Raw genomic sequence first — 6,000 nt, forward strand, 5'->3', positions numbered from 1 at the left:
TATCCTGTCTAGTTTGAACATTGATAACTGTTTAGCAGTCACATTTGTAAGTTCCTGGAGTTGAGTAGCACAGTGGTTACAGTGCTAGACCTGGAGTCGGGAAGACCTGAGTTCAAATTCAGCCTCAGTTATGTGGCCCTTGGAAGTCACTTAAATCTCTCTGTCTCAGTTTCCTCATCTGTAAAATGAGGATAATAACACCTACCTCACAGGGCTGTTGTGAGGATCAAATGAGTTAACGTATGTAAAGCACTTTGCAAACTTTAAAGCATTATTATATAAATGCTAGCTATTAATATTATTGAACTTAATAAAGGGATCTAAATGTTCTCTTACCATTTCCTCCCTTATGTTTCAATTCCCCGTTAATCATTTTTGTTTTATGCTTCCTAGTCTGAAGAGCTTGCTCTTGGTAAAGAAAACAAGGACAAAATAAAAGTATTTCTGTCTTCTTAGTGTTACTTGTTACTATCTTCTCATTCGAATGTAAACAAGGGTCCTTTTCCCGGATTTTCCACTTGTCCCTAGCATTTTTTTTTCTTTTTGGTGAGTCAATTGGGGTTAAATGACTTGCCCAGGGTCATACAACTAGTAAGTGTCAAGTGTCTGAGGCTGATTTTGAACTCAGGTCTTCCTGAGTCCAGGGCCGGTGCTCTATCCATTGTGCCACCTAGCTGCCCCCTAGCATTCCTTAAAATGCCATTTTCATTTTATTTAATCTTTATTTTATACTATGCTTTCCAGTACTGTTCTCATAGGACCTTTCTCATCTATCTACCCTCACTTCTCTTTTTTGTACATCTGCTTAAAAATTGAATAGCTGATATCACTGTATACTTACAGCCTTTTCAGACTTCCTTTTCTAAAATATGATTCAACTGGAGTTTCAGCTCTTGAGAAACAGTATGGTTTGGTGAGAAGAGATGGGACTCAAAGTGGGATCCCTGGTTTATTTTTGACTCTCAATGGCTCCCTACCTCATTCCACACAGTGAAAATTTTAAATCTTCCAGCAAGCTTTCAAACATTTCCTTATATCTCTTACGGGTCCCATTCTCTCCACTCATACAGCCCCAATCACTTCTCTCTTGTTAGCCTTCTAACTGGTCTCCATACCTCAAGTCTCTCCTCCAACCCATCCTCTCCTCACCTGCCAAGGTGATTTTTCTTTTTTTTTAGTGAGGCAATTGGGGTTAAGTGACTTGCCCAGGGTCACACAGCTAGTAAGTGTTAAGTGTCTGAGGCCGGATTTGAACCCAGGTACTCCTGAATCCAGGGCCGGTGCTCTATCCACTGCACCACCTAGCTGCCCCCCAAGGTGATTTTTCCAAAGCATAGGTCTTATTGCTCCTAAGCAAGTTCCAGTGGTTCCATCAGCTCCAGGACCAACTATAAACTCCTCTGCTTGTTATTTAAAGTCCAAATGGTTATTCCCTGCCTTTGGGAAGACATTTGCACACTTCCTACCTTTGGGGTCTTAGACCTTAAACTCCTCTCCACATCCATACTGGCCTGCTTGCTATTCTTCACACCAGATAGCCTATCTCAACTCCATTCCTCTACATTAGCTGTCTCCCATGCCTGGAAGACTTTGTTCCCTCACTTCTGCCTCAAGTTTCCCTGGTTTCCTTTAACACAACTCAAATCTCACCTTCTGAAGGACAGTTTTCCAGGTCTTAGCTGCTAGTGCCTTCCACTTTTAGATTATCTTCATCTACTCTGTATATATCTTATTACTTACAGTTATTTACCCCCTGAGGGTAGGGAATGGTTTTTGCCTTTGTATTGTGCTTAGCATAATGCCTGGCACATGGTGAAGAGTTTAATAAGTGTTGATTAAGTCTGCCACTTCACTGATAATATCAGGGACATCTAATGGTAACTCCTTCAACTCATCATTCTCCATTCCTCAATATTCAGCATCATCACTCTTCTTTTTTCCTCTGGTTTTAGAAGATGGATTACTACTCATTGATCAAAGTAATGCCCCTTACCTATACCTTTGATCCTCTCCTACCTCCTCTAGGACCTTGCTCTAGCAACCATACAATTTTCACTATTGTTTCTGTTCATTTACATACATACCCAGATCTTTCTGATCCTATAAATTCCTTCCCTTCGTTTCTTTTACTCCATCCAGCTACTTTCTTTCTCATCCCCTCCACAGCCAAACTTGTTAAGAAGGTGGTTTGCATCTAGTGTCTCTACTCTTCTCCATCCTTTGTGATCTGACTTTTAGTCTCCATCTCTATTGAAACTACCTTCTCAGTGGTGACCAATGATTTACTAATTACCCCTATTCCCAGTTCTAATCATCCAGATTCTCTGTAGCATTTAACACAAAATCACCCCCTCCTTCTAGATACTCTCTTTCCAAAACTCATTGGCCTCCAAAATACCACATCATCATAGTTTTCTTTCCAGCCTCTCTAACCATTCTTCTAACCGTCTCCTGACTCTGGGCGTTTTCATTGGCTACCCCACATGCCTGAAATTCTCTCCTCATCTCTACCTTCTGGCTTCCTTCACTTATTTCAAGTCCTAGCTAAAATTCTAACTTCTAAAGGAAGCCTTTCTCAAACCCTCTTGATTCAAGTGCCTTCTGATGATTATTTTCAATTCTGTATATGGTTGGTTTGTGCATATTTTGCTTATAGTCTCTCACATTAGATTGTGAGCTCCTTGAGGGCAGGGACTCTCTTTTGCCTTACTTTGTAATCCCCAGCATTTAGCACAGTGCCTGGAAAATAATAGGCACTTAATAAATGCTTGTTGACTGACTATCTGTTCTCAATCCTTTTTTTTTTCTCTTCATTATCTCCCTTAGCAATCAGATTCATTCCATTCCTATCCAGATGGCTCTCAAGTTGATACCTAGCCCCAACTACTCTTCTGACCTCTAGACTTGCATCTCCAGTTGTCTAAAGTATATCTTCTCCTGGATGCCCTATCAGTACCTCAAACATGTTCAAAATTGAGTGTACCGTCTTTTCCCTCAGACCTGTTCTTCCTTTGGACTTCATTATTTCTTTGGATGACACCAAAGTTTATTCAGTCTCTTAGGCTGAAAAACCTTGGTATTTTCTTTTGACTTTTCTCCCTCCCTAATCTCTCATACCCAATCAGTTGCCAAACTTCATAATCATGCCTTTATGATAAATACATCACACAACCACTTTCATTCTTCTCCTTTCTCCCATATATTATACTTGTTAATTAACAGGCATCTAGAAATTATTCCAGTCTATGAAGAAAGCTAGTTGGATAAGATATCAGTTTTGTAGTTTTGGGAGACGTTAAAATCTGTGGTTTTCATAATTTTCCATGTGATTACCACACAGTTGAATTCCACAATTTCTTATAAAACCTTCCTGAAGGTGAGGTCATGCATGAGTAAGCACCACACATTTTTACTAATTCCACCAACAGTCCCAAAAGGGTGTTGAGTGTCACACAGGGCAGCTAGGTGGCGCAGTGGATAGAGCACCGGCCCTGGATTCAGGAGGACCTGAGTTCAAATCCGGCTTCAGACACTTAACACTTACTGTGTGACCCTGGGCAAGTCAGTTAACCCTAATTGCCTCACCAAAAATAAATAAATAAGAGTGTCACACAGTTAAAGGAAGGAACAGTTAGAATTGTCACATGGAAGGATATAGGGATAGAGATTACACTTAGGTTTTCATCGGTATAGGAAACTCCCAGGTGAGGAAACTGCCAGTGCAGTTCTGCACCTTTTCTACAATGTAGAGTCTTAGAGAGTTGCCTAGAATGCCAAGAGGTTAAGTGACTAATCCAGGATCACATAGCAGAACTTTCTAGTTCCAAGGTTAGCTCTCATCCATCTATACCATATGAGCAAGGAGAGATCATGGTAGAATATGAAGATGGGGATGTGGGGAGTGGTAGCAATTCACGAATAGTCATTTAAGTAACTAATGGAACAACTAGCCCACTCAAATATAGACTGTCAAATGTAAAGTGGTAAGAGCTTACTGGAAGAAAGGAATAGCCTAAAGTCCCAATATTTTCTTTGCCAAGGATGTCATAATGAGCTGTTATTCCCTCTGTTTTACAGGGAATGACTACATCGAGCCAACAAGTTCCAGTGGAAACAGTTTGGGAATAAGGACAGATTTGTTTTTATTTCTGACATTGTACAATTATACATGTTTAGTTTTCTTTTCTCCTACCATGGAGCAGAGATATGATGGAAGTATAGGGGACAGAACCTCCTTCCCTTTCTTGCCTACTTGTCCAAAATGGACAGACCGGGTAGAGCCAAGATGGTGAAGTAGCAGGAAGCAGAACAGCAAGGTTCTACCAAAACTCATATGCTGATGGGGAGATGCAGTTTTAAAAATACTGAGTCACTTTTCCAGCTTAGGTTAGGATTAGAAGACAGACAGAAACATCTACTGACAATAGGGTCAGGATCTGGCTAGTCAGCACTCTGAGTGGATCACTTAAGTGCTCAGGGAAAGGCTGTGTACCCAAGAAGGAGGAGGCTCTAGACTCACACTAGGCTGTTTACTTGGGAAAGAAAAGGGTCTAGACCCATACTGGAGATCCCAGACTCATACCAGATAACCATGTAGGAACATGTACTGACAGCTTTGTCTCCCACTACCCAGTTCTAGCAGGTTCAAGGTGAGCTGAGAAGGTGACCTGTGCTTAGGGGTGGCATTCAAGGGTGGGGAAAGACCTCAGGCTCTAGGCTGAGAGGATTAAGTTCAGAAGAAAATAGCAGTAGTATGGCTGATCTCCAGGAACAGAGCAGGATCTCAGCTCTAGCTTTTAGCCCAATCTGAAGCCTGCAGAGGAATCCTAGATGATGATGGTGATGATAATAATAATAATAATAATATATAATCCTAGGCTTTGCAATTCTGTCAGACAGAACCAGCAGAGCTTTCCAGCCAGCTGGCAAAAGCTGAGTCTAGTCTACTGCTCTTCAGATAGAAACCGAGATTAGTAATTTAAAGAGCTCAGACATGGGTTAGGGGCTTAGCACTCAAACTGCTCTGTATCAAACCATTTGGGGAGCACTGAAATCTTGCAGGTCCCCAGTCTAAGCTGTCTCTGAAATCCTGCAATAAAATAACACTCAATTTCTCTAAAAGGTAGCAACAGGACCGGCTCAGGTCTTCCCTCCAGACATGTGCAGAGATCAGTCCTAACATCAAGACCAAAGTCAGAAAGTACGCTAGAAGAATGGGGAAACAAACAAAATTCCCACCACAAAAAGCTGTTATGATGATGGGAATGCTCAAGACCTGAATCTATAAGAAGAGATTAATTCCAAAACATCAATAAGCAAGGCCTCAAAGGAAAACATAACTTGGTCACAGATCCAAGTAGAATTCCTAGAAGAAATAAATCAAGAGTTTAAAAATAATTTTAGGGGGCAGCTAGGTGGCACAGTGGATAAAGCACTAGCCCTAGATTCAGGAAGACCTGAGTTCAAATCTGGCCTCAGACACTTGACACTTAACTAGCTGTGTGATCCTGGGCAAGTCACTTAACCTTCATTGACCTGCAAAAAATATATTTTTTTAAAATGAAATAAAGACTATGGAAGAAAGAATTAGAGAAGGAATTAACAACTTGGCTCAATAGGTACAAAAATCTTGCTAAAACAACACTCCCTGAAAATTTTGTTTGTCATTTTTCAGTTGTGCCCAACTCTTCATGATCCCTTTTGAGGTTTTCTTAGCAAAGATGAAGTAGCTAACTATTTCCTTCTCCAGCTGATTTTATAGATGAGAAAACTAAGGCAAACAAGTGACTTTCCCAGAGTCACACAACTAGTGAGCTTCTGAGGCCAGATTTGAACTCGAGGAAGAGCAGTATTCCTGACTCCAGACCCAGTGTTCTATTCATGGCACTACATTAGTTGACTATAAGACTATTGTGCTGAAAGGAATGATGAAGGACATGGTCTCAGAAAAACCTGGGAAGACATATGAAATGATAATAGAGCAAAAGGAACAGAAGTTGG

The sequence above is a fragment of the Dromiciops gliroides genome, chromosome 2, assembly GCF_019393635.1.
Source record: "Dromiciops gliroides isolate mDroGli1 chromosome 2, mDroGli1.pri, whole genome shotgun sequence".
In the NCBI taxonomy this organism is placed as follows: domain Eukaryota; kingdom Metazoa; phylum Chordata; class Mammalia; order Microbiotheria; family Microbiotheriidae; genus Dromiciops; species Dromiciops gliroides.